We start from the raw sequence: 25,700 nt of genomic DNA, 5'->3' as shown, positions 1-25,700 counted from the left end.
TAACTATATTCAACTGTTTTAAAAACTGACAGATTGTCTTTTTAAGGTGCTGCACCATTTTACATTCCCACCAGCAGTGCATGAAGCTTCCAGTTCCTCCACATCCTCTCTAATACTTGTTATCACCTATTTTTATTTATTCTACCATCCTCATGGGTGTGAAGTGGTGTATCATTCTAGTTTTGCATTCCCTAATGGCACAGGATGTTGAGCATCTTTATATGTACTTCCTGGCTTCCTGTACATCTTCTTTGGAGAAATGTCTATTTAGATCCATTTTTAGTTGGGTTATGTTACTTTTTATTCAGTTATTTTTGAGTTATTTTATATTTATTTTATTTCTAGATACAAATCCCTTATCAAAAACGTGACTTGCAAAAAAGCCTTTCTTATCCTGTAGGTTATCTTTTCAATTTCTTTTTCTTTTTTTTATTATTATTATTTTTTTAATTCAATTTTAATTAAAAAAAAATTATACATGTGTTCCCCATCCTGAACCCTCTCAATGGTGTCCTTTGAAGCATAAAAGTTTTTAATTGATGATATCCAGTCTATCTGCCTTTTCTTTGTTTCTCATTTTTTTTTTGGTGTCACATCTAAGAAATTGTTGCCTACTCCAAGATTGTGAAGATGCATGCCTATATTTTCTTTTAAGAGCTTTATAGTTTTAGCGCTTACATTTGGATCTTTGATGTATGTTGAGTTAACTTTGGTTTATGGTGTGAGGTAGGGGCCTAACATCATTCTTCTGCACTTGGATAGCCCTTTAATTATTTTTTGACTATATATTTCTACTTATTTTCCAAGTCATTGCTGTAGGGCTTAAAATACACATCTTAATTGATCAGAGCCTAGTTTATTTATTTATTTATGACTGCACAGTGAGGCTTGTAGGACCTCAGTTCCCCTACCAGGGATTGAACCCAGGCCATGGCAGTGAAAGCACTGAATCCTAACCAATAGACCACTGGGGAACTCCCAGAACCTACTTTAAATTTATATGAACTCAATTTTAGTGAAGCCAAAAAACTTTATTCCTTTATAGCTCCATTCCCACCTGCCCTTTGCTGTACTATTATTGTTATAATTATGGTATCTCTGTTAAAAATAAAACAACATATTGTTATAATTATTAGTTTATATAATTTAATGTCTTTTAGAGAAGCTGAGAAAAGAAAGGAAAACAAGTGTAAATAGAGTTGGGGGTTATTACAAATCCCTCCAATGAAGAAATGCTCTCTACTTTGCTTCTCTATCATATCCCCTGCACCTGGAACAGTGTTTGTCACATAGTAGATGCTCATGAAATATATAAATGAATTAATAATGATCTCCATACAGATAAAAAATTAACTCCTAGAGAAAGAGAGTCCCAATAAAATGTAGCGATGAATAACAAAGACATTAAAGGGAGCAAGGTTGTGTGAGTTGTGCTTATTGGGGGAGAGGTAATAATCATCCTGAGAAGAAAGAAGAAAATGTCTTTCTCATTCAGTTTCATATGTAACTGAGGCTTAGCAGTGTTGGCACATAGCAGATACTCAATAAATGTTGAATGAATGAGTGAAGCATCCTGTGGCTGGTGCACGTCTTGGAGAATGAGGCAAGAGAACATCAGTCTTGTAAGTCCTTGTGTTCCCCAAATGGATGCAATCTCTGTCTCAGTGCCTGTGGGTCTAAACTGGTGCTTCTTCTGAGCTGGTCTCGCTTTGTGTCCCACATCCCCGCTGGACCACCTGCTCCCTTAGTGTGTCCTAAGCAGGATGTCCAATTATTGAAGGATGAGACATGCAAGCCTGTTGATTAGGTCTGAGCAGAGGAAAGACAAAATAAATTTATCATTAACCAAGTTGGTAGAGTGAGGGGTGGGCAGTGAGAAGGGGAAGAAGAAAGCTATTGGTGATAGATGGAAGCAACCGAGAGTAAACCTGTGATCTACATCTGGTACTCATTCACCTGCAACATTTTGTTGAAAGCTTGCTTTGTACCAGGTTAGAGATGCATAGAACAAAGTGTCAGCTTTCCCTATGCCAAATACTAAATCCTAGACATAAAAAACTACTGTATTATAAGAACATTTTGGAAATAACTATATAGTCCACTATAGTGGTTAAAATGAGTCCTGAGACTGGAGCTTCCCTGCCTAGGCTTGAATCCTGGATGGATAGAGTCGCCTGACCTCCCTTTTCTGTAAAATTGAGATGCATGGAAGGATTAAATGGTTAATACACATAAAGCTCCTAGAATAGTGCCTACCACATAGTATGTAATATGTAAGAGCTAGCTATTATTACTGATGTAATAACTGATATTAAACAAAGACTAGAATAGTTAGTTGAGATTATCAGTAAATTTCAACACAATTTTAGACTTCTCGTTTTCATACTATCTAGCTATCTAGGCAGCTTCTTGTGTGTGTGTGTTAGTTGCTCAGTCGTGTCCAATTCTTTGTGACCCCATGGACTGTAGCCCACCAGGCTCCTCTGTCCATGGGATTCTTCAGGCAAGAATACTGCAGTGGGTGACCATGCCCTTCTCCAGGGGATCTTCTCAACTCAGGGATCGAACCCAGGTCTCCCACATTGCAGGCAGATTATTTATTGTCTAGCCACCAGTAAAGCCAGGCATCTTCTTAGTAGCAGTCAATCATGTAAATATGGATTTATCATGTTACAGCTTGAGTTGTTATGAAGCAACTCTCTTCTTAACATTCACTTATTTCGTGTTGTTAAGCAATTACTATGACAAAGAGCTGTTTTCTCCCTTTGAAAAACCAGCTCTACTCTTAAGATTACCAGAACAGAGAGGAGACCCCGGGATAGATGATTCAGAGGGCTAGAAAGCAGTTGTTTTTCTTTCAAATTAGGTTGCTTTTAATGAATTCCTGCCAGAGATTTCAAAGCTGTGTCAGATCAATGAACTCAGGAATCAAAGGCTCCACAGGTGATGTTCTTAATGTAAATGTATGAGCCATTCGCAACACTAATTAATGACTGTTCCTAGCTGGTTTTATCTTGGAAGACAGCAGCACCATGAAAGTTTCCTTTTTTAAGGCTTAAAAAAATTCTTTAGAAATATACAGTAGAAAGGTTGGATATTTATTTCCATTACTGAATGCAAGAACCCTCCCCTCCCCCTACTCCAGCACTCCCCATCAGTGTTCTATAATCCACTTGTATTGCTTGGACCTTTAAAGTACCATTCACTTGTACAATCAAGATTTGTCTTACTGTAGAACTGCAGGGTCCCTTCCACTCAATTTTCTCTGTAGAAACACTGAACATACTTCAAACCCCAAACATTGGTACCCAGTGTGCTTATCTGAGCTGCAGATTGCCTATTTTAAGCCATGCATGCTCAGTGAGTATCCAGGTCATTGGATCCTTAGTAAACGCATCATGTGGAAAGGGGATTTTTGACACATAACAGGTGTTTAATAAATGCTTGTTAAATGAATGAATGATGGTGGTGATGGTGAGCTGAAAATAAATTTATTATAAATGGGAATCTCATCTAGATTTTTACCCTGAATGATCCCAGACAAGTCATTTAACCAGATCATTCTCTGCCTCAGTTTACATGTCTTTAAAAGAAAGTATTGATTAGAATATAATAGTGGTTTTAGGAGTAGAATAGAACTATGTTCATTCAAAATTTATTACACTGAAGACTTCTATGGCTCAATTCACCTGATTACAGCAAGGAGCAGGGAAGCAATCTAAACACCAGGTTATACACTTGTCAGGAGTCACACTGGTCGTTAGGACAGTGAGCACTTGCTCTTATTTGGCCTGGAAGGGACCTCTCCTTCCAGGAATGGATGCTAATAGGTAGAAGTAGTGCAGTGAATATGCAACTACATCAGAAGTCTCCAATTTTTTGGTACCAGGGACTGTGGAAGACAATTTTTCCATGGGTGGGCTTGGGGGGTGAGGGATGGTTCAAGCAAACGGGAGCCACAGATGAAGCTTCACTCGCTCACCTGCCACTCCCCTCCTGATGTGTGGCCTGGTTCCTAACAGGCCATGGACCAGTACCAGTCTGTGGCTCAGGTACTGGGGACCCCTGAGCTACATGATTATCTATCCTCACTGAGTATTCAAACTAAGAGAAATAACACATATAAGTAAAATAATCACAATATATATCATCCAAACAAGGACACTTTAGCGAATAAAGAGCTGATAATTAATCGCATTGGGAAACACTTGGACATCTTAAGCAAACCAGAATGTACAGTCAGCCTGGGTCTACGCCATCCACAGAAGCAGTCTCAAGTGTGCAGGATCAGTTTTGCCCTTTTTCACCTAACTGGAGATTTTCCCCTCCTGACTCCACCCTTTGCTGTGATAGAACTCTCAAGATCTCAGATCTACTCCTCTTAATATCTAGGGTAGATTTCGTGTGCATGTGTGCTCAGTCACTCAGTCATGTCCAACTCTTTGAGACTCTGTGGACTATAGCCTGCCAGGTCCCTCTGTACATGGGATTTACCAGGCAAGAATACTGGAGTGGGTTGCCATTTCCTCTTCCAGGGGATCTTTCTGACCCAGGGATTGAACCCACGCCTCCTACATCTTCCTGCATTGGCAAGTGGATTCTTTATCACCAAGCCACCTGGGAAACTCCAGATCACTTGTAGCTTCGCCTTTATTGGCTAGTTGCAGCATCTGTGTTTCTCATTATAAAATCATTAGCATTACCGAGGCAACTATAAGTGAGGCGTGTGCCTTCTGCTCCACTTGGTGAAATTCTTCCTGTGTTTTTAACTAATTTCCTGAAGTGAGTGTTCTACTGTTACTCAAGCCTCATTTTGTCTGGTTTTCTACAGGTCTTGGTGACCTGCTCACATTTTCCTGAATTTACTCACAACCCATTGCATTTCTACTAGTGAATCATGCTCACTTTCCTTCCTCCAGTATGGTAGATATCCCCTCTAGCACTGCCCACTCAATAGTCGTAGGATATTGACACTTCAGCTGTCTGTGAAAATGAAAGTGTTAGTCGCTGAGTCATGTCCAACTCTTTGGGACCACATGGACTATAGCCTACCAGACTCCTCTGTCAATGGGATTCTCCAGGCAAGAATGCTGGAGTGGATTGCCGTTCTCTTCTCCAGAGACTCTTCCCAACCCAAGGATTGAAACTGGGTCTCCTGCACTGCAGGCAGATTCTTTACCGCCTGAGCCACCAGGGAAGCCCTGTACTGCTAGAATATCCATGTATTTTGGAGGAAAAGAGTCAGGTGTTTTGTATATTAGCTCAACAAATATTTAATTGAGCTCTTACTGTGAGCCAGATACTGTTTAAAGTCTTGGATATATAATATAGCCTCTGATTTGTCTGTTGGTTTTCTTTCTCTCTCTTTTTTAATGCTTTTTAAAAGTGTGTTTTCTTCTAAAGACCTAAGCAGTTTTTAACATTTTATTTATTTATTTATTTATAGCTAAGCAGGTCTTTGTTTCTGCTCGAGGGTTTTCTCTAGTTGCCGCCAGTGGAGTCTACTCTCTAGTTGCCATGTGCGGGCTTCTCATTTCAGTGGCTTCTGTTGCGGAGCACAGGCTCTAGGGTGCATGGGCCTCAGTACTTGGGGCACATGGCTTAGTTGTGGGACACAGGCTTAGTTGCCCCATGGCATGTGGGATCTTCTCGGATCAGGGGTCAAACCTGTACCCTCTATTACTGGCAGGTGGATTCTCAACCACTGCACCTAGAGGGAAACCCCTATTGGTTTTCTTCATGGTATCTTTTGATATCCAGAAATGTTAAATGCCAATGAAGTTAAACTTAATTTTTTTTCCCTTTTAAGGTTTATGCTTTTTGTATCCCATCCAAAAATCTTGTCCTTCTTAAGTTCAGTTCAGTTCAGTTACTCAGTCATATCCGACTCTTTGCGACCCCATGGACTGCAGCATGCCACATTTTCCTGTCCATCACCAACTCCCGGAGTCTGCTCAAACTCATATCCATCGAGTCAGTGATGCCATCCAACCATCTCATCCTCTGTCATCCCTTCTCCTCCTGCCTTTACTCTTTCCTAGCATCAAGGTCTTTTCCAATGAGTCAGTTCTTCTCATCAGGTGGCCAAGGTATTGGAGCTTCAGTTTTAGCACCCATCTCTCCCTTGGATATTCAGGATTGATTTCCTTTAGGATTGACTGGTCTGATCTCCTTGTAGTTCAAGAAACTCTCAAGAGTCTTCTCCAACACCACAGTTCAAAAGCATCAATTCTTTGGCACTCAACTTTCTCTATGGTCCGACTCTCAAATCCATACATGACTACTGGAAAAACCCTAGCTTTGACTAGATGGACCTTTGTCGGCAAAGTAATGTCTTTGCTTTTTAATATGCTGTCTAGGTGGGACATAGCTTTTCTTCCAAGGAGCAAGTGTCTTTTAATTTCATGGCTGCAGTCACCATCTGCAGTGATTTTGAATCCCAAGAAAATAAAGTCTGTCACTGTTTTCATTGTTTCCCCATCTATTTGTCATGAAGTGATGATGGATGCCATGATTTTAGTTTTTTGAATGTTGAGTTTTTAAAGTTGAGTGAAAAGGCCAATTTTTTCACTCTCTTCTTTCACCTTCATCAAAAGACTCTTTAGTTCTTCACTTTCTGCCATAAGGGTGGTGTCACCTGCATATCTGAGGTTATTGATATTTCTCCTGGAAATCTGGATTCCAGACTGTGCTTCATCCAGCCTAGCATTTCTCATGATGTACTCTGCATAGAAGTTAAATAAGCAGGGTGACAATATACAGCCTTGATGTACTCCTTTCTCAGTTTGGAATCAGTCCATTGTTCCATGTCTGGTTTTAACTGTTGTTTCTTGACCTGCATACAAATTTCTCAGGAGGCAGATAAGGTGGTCTGGCATTCCCATCTCTTTAAGAATTTTCCAGGTCCTGGAGATATTCTCCTATGTATACTTCTAGAAGCTTTATGGTGCTAGGTTTTATGTTTAAGTCAATGATCGATCTCAGATTAATTTTTATGTATGGTGTAGGATAAGGTTAAGGTTCAACTTTTATTTACACAGACATCCAGTATATCCAGCACCATTTGTTAAAAAAAGACTTTTCTTTTCCCACCGAATTGGCTTGGTGCCCTGGTGGAAAATCAATAATGGACCATATGTGTGGATCAGTTCCTGGACTCTTTTTGATCTTTTGGTCTATCCTTCCACACTGTCCCAATTACTATAGCTCTTATAGAAATAGTCCAAATAAGAGAGTATGATCACCACCCTGAAGGAGCTTACAATCTGATTTATGAGAGAGACAGACAACATAGAAGTCATAATTGTACAAAGAGATGGAGAAATTCACCATGCTAGCTACAGATGTTGGAAGTACAAAAGAGAACTCTGCCTGGTTTAAGTGGGTGGGTGTGCAGGCATCCTGAATGAGGTAGCACCTAAAGCAATCCTGAAGGAGGCTGTGGGGGACTGGGCCTGGTACCCTCAAGGAAGAGAGAGGAAGCCAGTGTGGCTGGGGTGGCATGATTGAAGTGGAGATTGGAAGAGATGACATCAAAGGGGAACCGGACTGTACTGGGAAGAGCCTTGAAGGTAATTTTAAGGGCCTCGGCTTTTACTCCGAATGAGAACAGAAGGCATCCAAGGGTTCTGAATAGAGAAGTGACATGATCTGATATCTTTCAGAAGGATCCTCCTGGATGCTCTGTTTGAAAGAGACCATGTCTGAGCTGGTTTCAGAGCTTCTGATTTACCTGGCTGGTGGGTGCCAAATAAAACAGAAGCTCTGAGACCACCTAAAGAGACTAACTATAATCCAAAAAAAATCTGATGGTGGGACTTCCCTGGTGATCCACTGGTTAATAATCCACCTGCCAATGTGGGGGACACGGGTTCAAACCATGGTCTGGGAAGATTCCGCATGCCAAGGGGCAACAAAGTCCACTCGGTCACAGCTGTTCAGCCAGCACTCTAGAACCTGTGAGCTGCAACTGCTGAGCCCATGTGCCGCAACTACCAAAGCCTACTCACCTAGAGCCTGCGAACCACAACTAGAGCAGCCCTTGCTGTCCTCAACTAGAGAAAGCCTGTGCACAACGATGAAGACCCAGTGCAGCCAAAAATAAATAAACGTTAATTAAATAATTTTAAAAATCTGACGGTGTTTTGGACTCTGATAATGATGAGATGATTTGGGTGTGAATAATATTGGGGTGAGGGCTTCCTTGGTGGCGCTAGAACCTGCCTCCCAATGCAGGAGACAGAAGAGACACTGGTTCGATCCCCAGATTGGAAACATCCCCTGGAGGAGGGCATGGCAACCCACTCCAGTATTCTTGCCTGGAGAATCCCATGGATAGAGGACCCTGGCCGGCTACAGTCCATAGGGTTGCAAAGAGTTAGACATGACTGAGCACAGCACATAGTTGCTGCTGCTGCTAAGTCGCTTCTGTTGTGTCCAACTCCATGCAACCCCATAGACTGCAGCCCACCAGGCTCCCCCGTCCTTGGGATTCTCCAGGCAAGAACACTGGAGTGGGTTGCCATTTCCTTCTCCAATGCATGAAAGTGAAAAGTGAAAGTGAAGTCACTCAGTCGTGTCTGACTCTGTGCGACCCCATGGACTGCAGCCCACCAGGCTCCTCTGTCCATGGGATTTTCCAGGCAAGAGGACCGGAGTGGGTTGCCATTGCCTTCTCCGACAGCACATAGTAGACACCTGAGAAACGATAGCCAGTAGTAGGTGTTCTATGGGGGGAATAATGACAAAATCGTGAGTCAGACTCTCTTGATTCCACCTCACTCCCATGTCAACACTTACTCCTTCGGTGGCCTTTGCCCTTTCTTCTTTCCTGGGTTGTCTTCTCATGCTTCTATAAGAAACCTTCAAATCTGGCTTTCTAAATTGTTTATGAGCGGAAAAGGGACTCTCCTATTTCAGCATGTCCATGCAGGCTTCTGGATTTTTTATCATCTCACTCATGTGAAGACTACAAAGGTCCAGAAGGGGGCGATGTGACACTTGGACTTCAGGAGGGCCTTTTTTTCCCATAAATACTTTGGAATTCATCCTCCATTGTTAACATCAACAGTATCAGGTCAGGGCTGGAATGATCTATCGCTGTCATGGGGTCCAATATTCTCACTTGCCAGTAAAGATGCTAAAGCTCAGAGAGGGGAAGGGACTTGCTTAAGGCCCCACAGACGTTAGTGGGAGTTGGGACTTGAACCTCATTCTGACCTGAGTCAGTGCTAATTCCACAACCCCATCTGGTCCTTTGATTTGGGAGAATCACTGACAAAAGCCAAGTTTCTCAAACTTGTGTCATGTAAAAATTACTTTTAAAGGAATAAAATTCTCACAACTCCTTGGACTTAAATTATTTAGATAACTATAAGTAAAAATTCTACTTTAAAGACACCAAAAAAGTATGAATACGAAACTCCATTTATATTCTCTTTCCTTGTAGCTTATAAGCAGCTATAAAGCAAAATAAACTTTACTAAATTAAATTTAAACAGAAATTCAATGAAATTTAGATTAACAATGTTACCTGAAACTTATGGATGAAATTCTTTTGACAAAGTTGGTTTATTCCTCGTAAATTAAGTAAATATGGTACTTTTTTAAAAACAATGACATACTTTTTCATATCACCTTATTTTCTTTCATATGACCAGTCCTCAATAAGTATTTGTGACTTTGTATACATGATTTGAAGTCTTTTGAGATACAAGAAAACCAAAATCTGAAGTCTCTGAAGTTGCTATTTCTATCAATGACCCACATATTTTCTATCTATCTAGATATATATAAACTTCTAATTTTGGAATTAATTATATATTTTATAAACGATTCACACAATACAGAAATACATGAAGAAATGAAACAAGTTCATTCTGTAAACATCATAAAAGTTGTATAACATTAGGTCAGACTGATAGCTAAATAGTAATGTGTCCAGATTTAAAAAAAAATTTTTTTTTGGCCATGAGATGCAGCATAAATAATAAAATAGAAATATTTAGTCCCCTCATCAGGGATGGAGCCCACGCCCCCTGCACTGGCAGCACAGAATCCTAACCACTGGACTACCAGGGAAGTCCCCAGATAAAACTTTAATGTGGTAGAATAGTAGTTTTCAAATCTGGCTACACAACACAATCACTTGGGAAACTGAAAAACAGATGAAAAAGCATGCCTTCCTCCAAGACCGATTAAATCAGAACCTTTGGGACAAGGCCTGGGCTTCTGCATTTTTACAAAGCTCTGAGGTGATTTTGATGCAGTCAAGGCTGAAAGCCACTGTAAGAGAAGAAAGAAAGAACAGGCAGCAGGGGCGTAACTAGCCTCCTCCGCCACACTCCTTGTCACTACCCCACTTCTGTACCACCCACTTCCCTGCCCCTGCCCAGTTGTCATCCATGAGTTCAAGATTTTTCTTCCAGACCTTTCTTTCTATGAACACCCAGATGTACGTATACATGTGGTTTGTCCCAGCACCAAATAGTGACTCCTGAATTTGTGTGTAGTTGGGTTTTGGGTTAGTAATATTACTGGAAGAGGTGTGTTTGCATGGCCCTTTACATTCATTTAAGAAAATATGAATAATCTATATCAAAGAATGGGGGAATTTGATGGAGAATTTAGGTGGTAGGAGAGCTAAAGTCTACACAAGTTGCCTCTTGGTTCTGTCCCTACGAGCATCATAAACTGAATCATCTTTTGCCAATGGTTTGAAATGTCATCTCTAGTACACATTAAGTTTTCATATCTATGAAGATTTTTAAAAATTCTCTATTCTATTAGTGCAAATCACTACTGCATGCTGAGATTTGTTCAGTTTTTTATATTTAGTAACTTCTCTCTTGTCCCTTGCCACCAACACCCTTTGCTCGCTTACCTCCACTGCTGGGTAAATATTTAAGAATGCTCAGATGTGTTGCTTATACTGTGTAAAGGGATCATTTATGAGAGATGTGAGGATCTTAATAAAGACTTCAAATCCACCTGAAATTTTTATGATGATGAAAGTAAAAGCTTTGTTCTCCTATATGACTGTAGCCTTCCAGCCCCTCCTGCCATGTTAGACTTTCTGGAGTTCTGCTCAAATAGAAAAAAAAAACGTTTTCTCTAACATCCCCTATGGCCATCCCTCAAAGTTTATTCCTGCTTCTTAGTGAACACATTACATTAGAGCTGAAGAAAGTTATAAGGCAGGAAAAGAGCAGTTTCTGCTTTGACTTGCAAATATTTTTAATCCCCTAAAAATAAGCCATGAGCTGCAAATAGGCATGAATGTTCCTGTACTGCATTTCCTAAATTAGTTATTTCTGAGGAGATGTAGAATTCATTTTGTTTTTCTGCTCAGGGCCACCTGCTTGTGATTCAACTGATGATTTCATTCTGTATCTTAATGCCTTTCCTTATTTGTTTGGAGGCAGGCATGCTCTCTCAGAAAAGCTGGGAAGACCTGTGTTTTGGAAATGAATTATAACTGAGGTTTATATCTTTATGGGGAAGAGCTTGAGTTTCTGCCATGTCGCTACTGGAACATGTCCCCATTCTCTTGCTCATGTGTTTAAAATTCCTGGTTTCACGTGTTGTAAGGGTAACTTAAATATGCAGTCTTCACTCTCTTTGAGTAAACTGTCAAGACATCAAGGACAACTTTCTTAACTTCAGATAGCCTTGGTTTTGTTTATTGTTTTAATCGGTGCAAAGGAAGCGACAGTCCTCACCTCACAGGGTTGTCCGGTCATTCATCCGTTCATTCACTCAGTCATCTGCTGCACTGTTGCCTGCTGTAAAATACTATAAATATTATATTTTTTGATCTAGCAGATTTTAGCAATTTTTAAAACTGCATTATATAAAAATTTAATATAGATACAAAAATGATGTATTTTTTTGTATAGATACAAAATGCATTTGTATCTATACAAAATGTACGGATACAAAATAGGTTTAAATACAGATACAAAAATTTTTTTTGTACAGATACAAAAGTGGTATATTCCCAAGGTTAAAAGATACTTAATCACTTAGAAGGCAGGCATGACACCCTACTCCAGTACTCTTGCCTGGAAAATCCCATGGACAGAGGAGCCTGGTAGGCTGCAGTCCATGGGGTCACTAAGAGTCGGACACGACTGAGCGACTCCACTTTCACTTTTCACTTTCATGCATTGGAGAAGGAAATGGCAACTCACTCCAGTGTTGTTGCCTGGAGAATCCCAGGGACGGGGGAGCCTGGTGGGCTGCCGTCTATGGGGTCGCACAGAGTCGGATACGACTGAAGTGACTTAGCAGCAGCAGCAGCAATCACTAAGAAACTATGTCATCCTACACCTCACAGAGGTGGGCCGCTTCCACCCAGTTAGCTACATTTGTGGATTAAACTAGGCTAATCTATTTTCTGTTTCATTTTATAGTGAATTGTTTTCATAATCTTCCTCTTGGGACCCAAATTATTATAGCTGTCTTACTGACAGTTAATTGAGGATTTTATAACTTTGTCTAACTCTGAAATCAGAGTTGTAAGAAAATGCCAGTGAGATAAAGGTATTCTGTAAGAATGAATTCCACGGTCAAATAAACTTGGAGAACACTGAATTAAACAAACAAACAAAAAACAGATTTTCTTTGTGTATGTGTTTTAAATACCGCAAGATAGTGAGGTACTAACGCAGAAATCTAAGAAGGGTGAACACGCACCATTCCCAGGGGTATTTGACTATGGACCTATTGACTGCCCTTGCCTTTTTCTCTGATGATGTTTCTATAAAACCTAGAGCAGAATTGGTAAATTAGCAACCTGACAGTCAAATCTGGCTGGAGGGGTCTGTTTCACATGGCCACACAGTGTTTTTAAAATATTTGAACCACCATTTAAAGATTGAGAGAGTTGACTAAAAATGTATTGATTTCCAGTTGCCTTTAAAGGATTAAAAGGCTTGGGAAAAGCAAGCTTGCCTTCCAGCGTGGCCGCCCGTGTTTTTGCTGGGCCTGGCTGCCTTATCATGCTGGGGTTGGGGGCTGCACTATGCCCCGCTGAACACCTGCAGAGCCCTCGTGGGCACTGGAATCTGTGACCATGATGGTCAAGAGCGCCTCAACAGTGGCAGAGCTTAGTGTGGAAAAAGTCAATTGATGTAAGCCCATCAGCCCGGGTGGACGGCCACGGTCACGAGTGTAAGGGTAATGCGGAGACCCAGCCTGGAGGCTGGGAAAGTAGCCTGTGAATGTGTCAAGGAGCCATGTTGCTGTTCATCTCTAGGGCAGAGTCAATACGTTCATTTTCCATTCGCTTTAGTTTCCCAACTGCCGACATCCCTGCTCGCCACCTCCCATGGGGATCTTGACGGGTGTGTTGGGGAATACAAAGCTGGGGCCAAAAGCTAATAAGGTGCAAATAATTTTTAAATGTTAAGATCGATTTTCAAATGGAGCGTGTTTGCTAATGATCTCCCCCGAGGGTCCACTGCATCTGAGGAGGATTACAGGAGCTTTGGCTGTCCTCCCATCGTGTCGCCACATGGAGAGAAAACCCAGCTTTTTTTTCTAAGCAAACCCGTGCCTGGCCTTGCCAACCAAGGAAGAAGTTGTCTGTGAGCCTTGCCCAGAAGTTTTATAATTTAAACTCAGACAAAGAGAACAAAGATGAACTGGTTTTCTTTGATATTATTTTCACAGTGGGTTGCAAGTCAAGAAAATAAATGACCGAGTAAGCTCCGTTTTCTTTAATCTTATTTAATACATTGCTATGCAGCCACAGCAAGCTAATAATTAAGAACCATTCTGCCTCCTCCAGAGGCTTTGATCTACAGCGACGCGACTCTTGTATTTTTGGCTGGTTGGGTTTCTAAGCTCTCATTAATGTCCATAAAAACTGGTCAAAATCAAAAGGGCAGAGAGTAAAACAACAACAAACCATGATAGCATCTAAGAAAAGGGAGGATTTTGTCTGCAATTATGTATGTCATAATTTCCATTATTTGCTTATTTTCAGCATGATATAGCTTGATATTTTAGGACACTACTAGAAAACAGTCCAAATATAAACCATTTATAGTAATCTCACAACCTCTCATCAGGATTTCTGCTTCCAGATATCTAAGAGAAGTCTTCAGGAAAAAAAAAAATCCTGCAAAATAAAAATGAATATTCATCACCAAATAGGATGTATCTTTCTAGTTAGATATTTTCTTCTATTTTTATACTCTGTTGGAATTTGTGAGAATCTGGAGTTTTTCCCCATTCATCACTAATTTTGAAATTTCTGAGATTTGTAGGCAGTTCAAGTACAATAGAATCCATGTGTCTTTATTGGGAGCACAATAGTGTGAGTCTGGGAATTCTGATAATTAGATGTTGGACTTCGTGAATGGATGGTCCTCGGTTTTTCGGTCTCTTTAAACAGCTCTTCAATTGAATTCCTAAATTTCAGTTTCCCAGAGCTCTCTTTCTTGTTCTTTGAGGGTTTTTGTTTTGGTTTGGTTTTAGCACTTTGTTCTGGTTTTATGGATGCAGTATTTTATCTTTTGTCCTGTGTTGCTTTCTGTTTTCTTCAAGTTCCTTTCGGTCACTCCTATTTGGGTTGGGTTTGCTTTCTTTCTTTCATCTGGGAGCCTTTCCTCAGGTGTCTGGTGCCTCTTGACTGGACATTCATTCTAAGAAGAAGGCACTCAGATCTGATTGGAAGTTCCTTGCCTGCAAGTGAAACTGGCACCTGGCGAACTGAACAGTTGGTGGTCAGGCGGGTTGGAGAACTTCCAAGTATGGGTTTCAGGAGGTCTTTTCTCTTTAACCAAAAGAGAAATCCCCTTCGTGGCAGCTTTTGTACCTGTTTCCCTTTATTCCAGAAACTCAGAGCGTAGGGCTGCAGAGAGAAGAGGGGAACAGGAGATTCCTTATCCGAGTCTGAGCTAAGGGACCGTCCTTGCCTTGTGTGCCTGAGCTGCTCTGTGTGAGCAGCACCACTCTGAGAAGAGAGAGGGTTGGGCTCCCACTGCTCTGCGTTCAGACAACCCCCATGGTTTTGGTCTTTTTCAGTCCTCCAGACCCTGAGTTAGTTGGTCTCTTACAGTTTGAAGTCTCTTGAGTGTTCAGGAAAGTGCATCTCATTGGCGTGTCCTGATGTGGAATTCCAACCAGTTCATTATAAAGAAATCTGCTGCTGCTGCTAAGTCACCTCAGTCGTGTCCGACTCTGTGCAACCCCGTAGATGGCAGCCCATCAGGCTTCGATGTCCCTGGGATTCTCCAGGCAAGAACACTGGAGTGGGTTGCAATTTCCTTCTCCAATGCATGAAAGTGAAAAGTGAAAGTGGAGTCGCTCAGTCGTGTCCAACTCTTAGCGACCCCATGGACTGCAGCCTAAAAGGCTCCTCCGTCCATGGGATTTTCCAGGCAAGAGCACTGGAGTGGGGTGCCATTGCCTTCTCTGAAAGAAATCTAGTCCTGAATATTCATTGGAAGGACTGATGCTGAAGCTGAAACTTCAATTGTTTGGCCACCTGATGTGAAGAACTGACTCATTGGAAAATATCCTGATGCTGGGAAAGATTGAAGGCAGGAGGAGAGGGGGACGACAGAATGAGATGGTTGGATGGTATCACCGACTCAATGGACATGAGTTTGAGTAAGCTCTGGGTGTGAGTGATGGACAGGAAGGCCTGGCGTGCTGCAGTCCATGGGGTCGCAAAGAGTCGGACACGATTGAGTGACTGAACTGAATTGATGTAGAATTTTAGGTTGCAGTTTTCTCTACCTTCTTTGCAGTCATTAACCACTCTTCAATTTGCTTTCCATCTCCCCAAAACATGTGGACACCTTGCGTCTGCTATTACTTCTCTTACACTGTTTATCGTTATGTGTTTATGCCTTTTCCCCTTCCTATTCCTATTGTGGAGTTTTGGAAGGAACTAGAGATAAATGAAGGACTTCCCTGGTAACTCAGATGGTAAAAAAGTCTGCCTACAATACAGAAAGCCCAGGTTTGATCCCTGGGTCCGGAAGATCCCCTGGAGAATAGAATGCAACCCACTTCAGTGTTCTTGCCTGGAGAATTCCATGGAGAGAGGAGCCTGGTGGGTTACAGTTCATGAGGTCACAAAGAGTCAGACACGACTGAGCAACTAACACACACACAAAGATAAATGGAAGTGTAAAATTCTGTATTTAACTGGACAAGTTCAAGTTCAGTCGCTCAGTCATGTCCGATTCTTTGCAACCCTATGGACTGCAGCACACCAGACTTTCCTTGTCCATCATCAGCTCCCGGAGCTTGCTCAGACTCATGTCCATTGAGTCGGTGTTGCCATCCAACCATCTCATTCTCTGTGGTCCCCCTCTCCTCCTGCCTTCAATATTTCCCAGAATCAGGGTCTTTTCCAATGAGTCAGTTCTTCTAATCAGGTGGCCAAAGTATTGGAGCTTCAGCATCAGTCCTTCCAAAAAATATTCAGGACTAGTTTCCTTTAGGATTGACAGGTTTGATTCCTTGCAGTCCAACGGACTCTCAAGAGTCTTCTCCGACACCACAGTTCAAAAGCATCAATTCTTCAGTGCTCGACTTTCTTTACAGTAAAACTCACATCCATACATGACTACTGGAAAAACACTAGCTTTGACCCGATGGACCTTTGTCAGCAAAGTAATGTCTCTGTTTTTTAATATGCTGTCTAGGTTGGACATAGCTTTTCTTCCAAGGAGCAAGAGTCTTAATTTCAAGGCTGCAATCACCGTCTGCAGTGATTTTTGGAGCCTAAGAAAATAAAGTCTGCCACTGTTTCCATTGTTTCCCCATCTATTTGCCGTGAAGTGATGGGGCCTGTTGCCATGATCTTTGTTTTTTGAATGTTGAGTTTCAAGCCAGCTTTTTCACTCTCCTCTTTCACTTTCATCAAGAGGCTCTTTAGTTCTTCTTCGCTTTCTGCCATAAGGGTAGTGTCATTTCATATCTGAGGTTATTGGTATTTCTCCCAGCAATCTTGATTCCAGCTTGTGCTTCATCCAGCCCAGCATTTTGCATGATGTACTCTGCATATGAGTTAAATAAGCAGGGTGACAATATACAGCCTTGATGTAGTCCTTTCTCGATTTGGAACCAGTCTGTTGTTCCATGTCCAGTTCTAACTGTTGCTTCCTGATCTGCATACAGATTTCTCAAGAGGCAGGTCAGGTGGTCTGGTATTCCCATCTCTTTAAGAATTTTCCACAGTTTATTCTGATCCACACAGTCAAAGGCTTTAGTGTAGTCAATGAAGCAGAAGTAGATGTTTTCTTGGAATTCTCTTTATTTTTCTATGATCTAGCAGATGTTGGCAATTTGATCTCTGGTTCCTCTGCCTTTTCTAAATCCAGCTTGAACATCTGGGAGTTCTCAGTTCACATACTGTTGAAGCCTCACTTGGAGAATTTTGAGCATTACTTTGCTACCCTGTGAAATGAGTCCAATTGTGTGATAGTTTGAACATTCTTTGGCATTGCCTTTCTTTGGGACTGGAATAAAAACTGATCTTTTCCAGTCCTGTGGCCACTGCTGAGTTTTCCATATTTGCTGGCATATTGAGTGCAGCACTTTCACAGCATCATCTTTTAGGATTTAGAGTAGCTCAACTGGAATTCCATCACCTCCACTAGCTTTGTTTGTAGTGATGCTTCCTAAGGCCCACTTGACTTCCCATTCCAGAATGTCTGGCTCTAGGTGAGTGATCACACCATCATGGTTATCTGGGTCGTGAAGATCTTTTTTGTATAGTTCTTCTGTGTATTCTTGCCACCTCTTAATATCTTCTGCTTCTGTTAGGTCCATGCCATTTCTGTCCTTTATTGTGCCCATCTTGCATGAAATGTTCCCTTGGTATCTCTAATTTTCTTGAAGAGATCTCTAGTCTTTCCCATTTGATTATTTTCCTGTATTTCTTTGCATTGATCACTGAGGAAGGCTTTCTTCTCTCTCCTTACTATTCTTCGGAACTCTGCTTTCAGATGGGTATATCTTTCCTTTTCTCCTTTGCCTTTAGCTTCTCTTCTTTTCTCAGCTATTTGTAAGGCCTCCTCAGACAACCATTTTGCCTTTTTGCATTTCTTTTTCTTGGGGATGGTCTTGATCACTGCCTCCTGTACAATGTCATGAACTTCCATCCATATTTCATCAGGTACTCTTTCTATCAGATCGAATCCCTTGAATCTATTTGTCACTTCCCCTAAATAAGGGGATTTGATTTAGGTCATACCTGAATGGTCTAGTGGTTTTCCTTACTTTCTTCAATTTAAGTCTGAATTTTGCAATAAGGAGTTCATGATCTGAGCCACAGTCAGCTCCTGGTCTTGTTTCTGCTGACTGTGTAGATTTTCTCCATCTTTGGCTGCAAAGAATATAATCAGTCTGATTTTGGTATTGGCCATCTGGTGATGTCCATGTGTAGAGTTGTCACCTCTTGTATTGTTGGAAGAAGGTGTTTGCTATATCCAGTGCATTCTCTTGGCAAAACTCTGTTAGCCTTTGTCTTGCTTCATTTTGTACTCCAAGGCCAAACTTGCCTGTTATTCCAGGTATCTCTTGACTTCCTGCTTATGCATTCCAGTCCCCTATGATGAAAAGGACATCTTTTTTTTTGGTGTTAGTTCTAGAAGGTCTTGAAGGTCATCATAGAACTGTTCAGCTTCTTTGGCATTAGTGGTTGGGGCTCACACTTGGATTACTGTGATATTGAATGGTTTGCCTTGGAAATGAACAGAGATTATTCTGTCATTTTTGAGATTGCACCCAAATACTGTAATTCAGACTCTTTTGTTGACTATGAGAGCTACTCCTCATTTAACAGGAAGCTCCTTATTTTCTTTTGATTTTAAAAGCAATCCATTAGTTTTAGAGAATCAAGTGTGCCAGTGCAGGAGACACAAGAGAGGCAGGTTTGATCCCTCTGTAAGGAAGATCCCCTGGAGGAGGGCATGGCAACCCACTCCAGTATTCTTGCCTGGAGAATCCCATGGACAGAGGAGCCTGGTGGGCTGCAGCCCATAGGGTCACAAAGAGTCAGACACAACTGAAGTGACTTAGCATGCGTGCACGGTTGGCAGTTTCCCTATATAACCAAATGTAAAGCAAAATTTTTGTACACCAATTGTTTAAGATGGCAACACATTACGTATTTTTCTTTTTTTTTAATTATTTATCTTTGGCGCACTGGGTCTTTGCTTTGAGGAGGATTTCTCTAGTTGCAGCGCATGGGCTTCTCATTGCAGTGGCTTCTCTTGTTGCCAAGCGTAGGCTCTAGGGCCCGCAGACTTCAGTAGTTGTGCTTCGCAGCCTCTAGAGCACAGGTTAGAGCAGTTGTGGCACAGGAGCTTACTTGCCCATGGCATGTGGAATCTTCCTGGATCAGGAATTGGACCAGGAATTAAACCCGTGTCCCCTGTGTTGGCAGGCAGATTCTTAACCACTGGACCACGAGGGAAGTCCTAATTTTCTTTTGTAAAGGTAAATACATGCACATGAAAAAAAAATTAAGTAAACCACATAAAAGAGTAGTGACAAACACACACCTTTTCCTCATTCCAATTCCCAGTCCAGCAACTTCCCTCCCAGGTGCAATAGCTATTGCTAGTTTCTCAGGTATACCCTCCTGTTTCTCTTTTTTTTTTTTTTTTAATATTTTTATTTATTTATTTGCTGCTCTGGGTCTTTGATGCTGCAGGTGGGATCTTTAATTGTAGCATGGAGGGTCTAGTTCCCTGACCAGGGATCAAACCTGGGCCCCCTGCCTTGGGAGCAAGGAGTCTTATCCACTCAACTGCCAGGGAAGTCCCCTATACTTCTGATATCACATTATGTATACTCTGCTGACCTCTTAACAGTATTTCTTGGATATCATAGCTCTTTCTTTGTTTTTACAAAAGCACAGTAATCCATTATTTTTGTATATGTATGTATTTTATCTTATTCAACTGATCCCTTCTGATGGGCATTTACGCAGTGTCCTTACTATTTACTATACTATATACAATTACTATAAAACAATGCAGCAGTGAATATGTACCTTTATATTCGAAATATGTATGTCTTTGTGAATGTGTGTATAGGATAAATTCTAGAAGTAAAATAGCTGAGGCAAAGATTACATACGCTTGCACTTTAATAGCTATAGCCAAATTGTCCTCCAAGGAATTGTACCAATTTATATTCTCAGTAGCAATGAATGCAAGCTCCTGTTTCACTCTCTAACCAGTGCATTATAACTTTTTTTAGTAGTTTCTAAATATAATTTGTACAAAATCTAATTTCAGGGACTTCCTTGGTGATCCAGTGGTTAAGACCCTGCCCTTCCACTGCAGGGGACATGGGTTCGATCTCTGTCTGGGAACTAAGATCCTGCATACCATGCAGCATGGCAAAAAGCCCCACATAATTTCAGCATAGTTTTATGTCTATTTCTTTGGTTGTGAGATTGGGCATCTCTTTGTATGTTATAAACCCATTTGTATTTTCTGTGAAATGTCTGCTCAGGCTCTCTGTCACTTTCTTTTGGAATATTGTTTTCTTTCTTATCAATTTGTAAAAAATAGCTCCTTATTTAGAAAATTAGCTCTTTGTCTTTCATATGCATTGGAAAATTTTCTCTACCATTTATCATTCAATTTGTTTTATTTGTTTATGATACACTTTTAGCAAATGGAAAGTTATAGTTTTTAAAAATTATTTTATTGAAGTATAGTTGATTTACAATGTTCTGTTAACAGAAAGTTGTACTTTTATTCAGTCAGACATTATTTTATTTTATGGTCTTCTCTGAGATCTTTAAAAAGTTTCTGATTTTTTTCTAGTATTTTATGGTTTCATTTATTTTGCATTTATTTGGTGATCTATTTTGGAATTTATTTGAGACTAGGTGCAAGATCGGGGTTCAGTTTTTTCTAGTTGGTTTGCTAGCTCTCCCAACAAGTTGAGATTCATACTCAATACAATCCCACAGCACTATTTGCAAAACTGTAACAACTTTATTATCTGATCTAAACAGATAATTAAAGTCTCTGGACTTTAAGGCAAGACAATTGATTCAAGCCCACTGTGTGGATGTAGGGGATGTAATCCAAAATAGAGCCTGACTACACTTGGCATTTGTGTCAGATCCCTCCTCCCTCTATGCTGAATTAGGAGGGCAGAAAGGAGAAATTCCTGGGGCACCTGAAGTCAATCAGGGCAGCAAGTCTAAAACTCCATTGTAAATCCCAGGCCAAAATGAAGCTCGAGATATAGATCTCAAATCGAGAGAGTTGGGGAACCAGGAAAGCAGAGAAGCCCTGGCCAAGCAGTGCCCCAGGGAGTCGGAGAGCAATCCCAGGAGTCATGAAGCCTGGGTGCTTGGGGAGACTTGATCCTCTGAACGGGGCAAGGAGAAGGAAGATTTTGAATTTCTTTTTTTTTTTTTTCTCTTAAAAAAAATTTTTTTTATTTTAATTGGAGGCTAATTACTTTACAATATTGTGGGTTTTGCCATACGTTCACATGAATCAGCCATGGGTGTACATGTGTTCCCTGTCCTGACCCTCCCTCCTACCTCCCTCCCCATCCCATCTCTCAGGGTCATCCCAGTGCACCAGCCCTGAGCACCCTGTCTCATGCATCGAACCTGGACTGGTGATCTATTTCACATATGATAACATACATGTTTCAATGCTATTCTCTCAAATCATCCCACCCTCGCCTTCTCCCACAGAGTCCAAAAGTCTGTTCTTTATATCCGTGTCTCTTTTGCTGTCTTGCATATAGGATCATTGTTACCATCTTTCTAAATTCCATATATATGCATTAATATACTGTATTGGTGTTTTTCTTTCTGACTTACTTCACTCTGTATAATAGGCTCCAATTTCATCCACCTCATTAGAACTGATTCAAATGCATTCTTTTTAATATGTACCTCAGCTTTCTTGTCCATTCGTCTGCTGATGGACATCTAGGTTGCTTCCATGTCCTGGCTATTATAAACAGTGCTGTGATGAACATTGGGGTACACGTGTCTCTCTCAATTCTGGTTTCCTTGGTGTGTATGCCCAGCAGTGGGATTGCTGGGTCATATGGCAGTTCTATTTCCAGCTTTTTAAGGAATCTCTACACTGTTCTCCATAGTGGCTGTACTAGTTTGCATTCCCACCAGCAGTGTAAGAGGGTTCCCTTTTCTCTGCACTCTCTCCAGCATTTATTGTTTGCAGACTTTTTGACAGCAGCCATTCTGACCGGCATGAAATGGTAACTCATTGTGGTTTTGACTTGCATTTCTCTGATAATGAATGATGTTGAGCATCTTTTCATGTGTTTGTTAGCCATCTGTATGTCTTCTTTGGAGGAATGTCTGTTTAGTTCTTTGGCCCATTTTTTTATTGGGTCGCTTATTTTTCTGGAATTGAGCTGCAGGAGTTGCTTATATATTTTTGAGATTAGTTGTTCGTCAGTTGCTTCATTTGCTATTATTTTCTCCCATTCCGAAGGCTGTATTTTCACCTTGCTTATTGTTTCCTTCAAAGGCTGTATTTTCACCTTGCTTATAGTTTCCTTCATTGTGCAAAAGCTTTTAAGTCTAATTAGGTCTCATTTCTTTATTTTTGCTTTTATTTCCATTACTCTGGGAGGTGGGTCATAGAGGATCCTGCTGTGATGTATGTCGGAGAGTGTTTTGCCTATGTTTTCCTCTAGGAGTTTTATAGTTTCTGGTCTTACATTTAGACCTTTAATCCATTTTGAGTTTATTTTTGTGTGTGGTGTAATAAAGTGTTCTAGTTTCATTCTTTTACAAGTGGTTGACCAAAGATTTTGAATTTCTGAACAGTCCTGTAGCAATTCTCAGTCGTATGGGGGAATTCAAAGTAAGCTTTTCCCTACAAAAGAAGGCAGGACCAGAAATCCTATTACGCACCAGTAGGTAGCTCGGGTCTTGAAAATGTGGAGTGAAAGAAGCTTTCTGGATAACCCAAGTAACTGTTGCAATAGTGTTGGGTGTGTGCTAAGTCGCTTCACTTGTGTCCGACTCTTTGCAACCCTCTGGTCTGTAACCGGCCAGGGTCCTCTGTCCATGGGATTCTCCAGGCAAGAATACTGGAGTGGGTTGCCATGCTCTCCTCCAGGGGATCTTCCTGATGTAGGAATTGAACCTGTGTCTCTTGCATCTCCTACACTGGCAGGTGGGTTATTTACCTCTAGCACCACCTGGGAAGCCCCATTATCTGTCTATAAATAAAAATATTTACCTGTACTAGATAGATCATACTTGAATATAATGATCGATGACTGGGTAAGTTAATTCATTCCTTCTTCACCAAATGTGTGTCAAACAAATGCCAAGCACTGGACTGAGCCCTGGGAGCTGGAAGAATAAGGTGCAGGTTCCTGCCTCCAGGTGCTTATCCAGTTGGGGTACAAGTAGGTCGGCAGCAGTGACCACACCGTGGTGAAGTGCTCGCAGGGAGGCAGGCCTGGAGTCCTGCAGAAGGCCCAGGGAGGGATAGAGCCAACCTGCAGGGACACCAGGTGAGCAAGCACTGCATCTTGTAGGAAGGCCGTACTCTCTTTGTGAAGGTGAAATTAAAGTTTCTTCCAGAATTACCGGGTTGACCAAAAAGTTCGTTTGGGTTGACCAAATGTTCATTCCATAACATCTTATGGAAAAGCCAGAATGAACCTTTTGGCCAACCCAATACAATTGTTACCCCACTTCTCGTCTGTGTGGTCTTGCTATGCCAGGAATCTGAGGAGATCTTCATAGAACTTCTTAATCTGAAGTACAGGGATGTTCTCAGAGGGTCTGTGAACCCTTACAGCTGGATACAGACTTTGTGTGGGTGGTTCTTCCTGGAGGTAGGGTCACAGACTTTGCTAGAATCTCCAAGGAGTGTGCAACTTCAGAAGGCTTAAGAACAAGTGACTTAGATTTTCCTCAAGCTGATCAAGGCTCTTTTTATCTTAAAAAATATCTTAAAAAAAAAAAAAAAAAAACCTAATCAGACTCTTGGGCCTTCCCAGGTGGCGATAGTGGTAAAGAACCCTCCTGCCGATGCAGAACACATGAGACTCAGGTTCAATCCCTGAGTGGAAAGATCCCCTGGAAGAGGCATGGCACCCCACTCCAGTATCCTTGCCTGGAGAATCCCATGGACAGATGAGCTGGGCGGGCTACAGTCCACGGGGTCACAAAGAGTCAGACACGACTGAAGTGACTTAGCATACACGCAGCCAGACTCTAGCCTAGAGATGTGTGTGGTTATTGATACCTGGCCCCTTTATCCTTTGGCCAGCTTCTCCTGCCCCATAGGAACAGGCACAGTGCTGGCAGCAACCTCCTCTTTCCTGTCCTTGTTTCTCTTTATTCAGCAACCCCATACTTAAACACAATAGCAATGCAAACCATTCTGTACCTAATTGTAATAACTAGATATCATCAAACAGAATTGGGAATTCCCATTTCCAAAGCAGTTTCTCATGTTTTTGCTCAGGTTTTGGTTCAGAATGCTTAAGTCCAAAAATCAAGTTCAACACACATTTAGTGAACACTTTCTTTATATAGGACATCATGCTCCATACTGAGAGAGACAGAAGAGGAGCAGGATACACAGGGGAAGTAAACCCCATTCCCACCTTCAGGGAAAGGAGACCTGTTGGAAACTGTACAAAGTGCTGTGGGGATCCAGAGAGGAAGCGACTGTTTCTTGCTGGAGGCTACATAGAAGAAAGCATGAAGATACCCGGGCTGGGCAATATTGCTCATCATGGAGGATGCCATAGGCAATTGCCCTCCAGTGACATTACCCTGTTTCTGAACCTTTAAAATGAGCTGCTGGATTATTTTAATAACCTTAAAATCATCTATCAGCTGGAGACTCACAGCTGATAGAAATACCTAGAAAATAAGCCTCGGAGAAAAATTGACCTGCGTTATAGAATACATTCAGAAAACTAAGATCATGGCATCTGGTCCCATCACTTCATGGGAAATAGTGGAAATTGTCAGACTTTATTTTTTGGGGCTCCAAAATCACTGCAGGTGGTGATTGCAGCCATGAAATTAAAAGATGCTTACTCCTTGGAAGGAAAGTTATGACCAAGTTATGACCAGAGACATTACTTTGCCAACAAAGATCCATCTAGTCAAGGCTATGGTTTTTCCAGTGGTCATGTATGGATGTGAAAGTTGGACAGTGAAGAAAGCTGAGTGCCTAAGAATTGATGCTTTTGAACTGTGGTGTTGGAGAAGAGTCTTGAGAGTCCCTTGGACTGCAAGGAGATCCAACCAGTCCATTCTGAAGGAGATCAGTCCTGGGTGTTCTTTGGAAGGAATGATGCTAAAGCTGAAACTCCAGTACTTTGGCCACCTCATGCGAAGAGTTGACTCATTGGAAAAGACTCTGATGCTGGGAGGGATTGGGGGCAGGAGGAGAAGGGGACGACAGAGGATGAGATGGCTGGATGGCATCACTGACTCGATGGACGTGAGTCTGAGTGAACTCTGGGAGTTGGTGATGGACAGAGAGGCCTGGCGTGCTGCAGTTCATGGGGTCACAAAGAGTTGAACACGACTGAGCGACTGACCTGAACTGAACTGATCTGATAGAATACCTGTCTTCCAGGATGGTCCAGTGGTAAGAACCTGCCTGCCAAGGCAGGAGGCACAAGAGACTCAGGCCCCATCCCTGGGCCAGGAACATCCCCTGGAGCAGGAAACG

General features: G+C 41.5%; 1 protein-coding gene across 1 annotated transcript in view; it reads left to right on the top strand.

Annotated features, from left to right (window-relative positions):
- Window positions 1-25,700, top strand: part of NIM1K (NIM1 serine/threonine protein kinase) — an 82,093-nt gene that overhangs the window by 25,277 nt on the left and 31,116 nt on the right. The gene's annotated exons all lie outside the window — the stretch shown is intronic.

This window comes from Bos taurus, chromosome 20 (genome assembly GCF_002263795.3).
Source record: "Bos taurus isolate L1 Dominette 01449 registration number 42190680 breed Hereford chromosome 20, ARS-UCD2.0, whole genome shotgun sequence".
In the NCBI taxonomy this organism is placed as follows: Eukaryota; Metazoa; Chordata; class Mammalia; order Artiodactyla; family Bovidae; genus Bos; species Bos taurus.
This window is presented reverse-complemented; position numbering and strand designations above follow the sequence as displayed.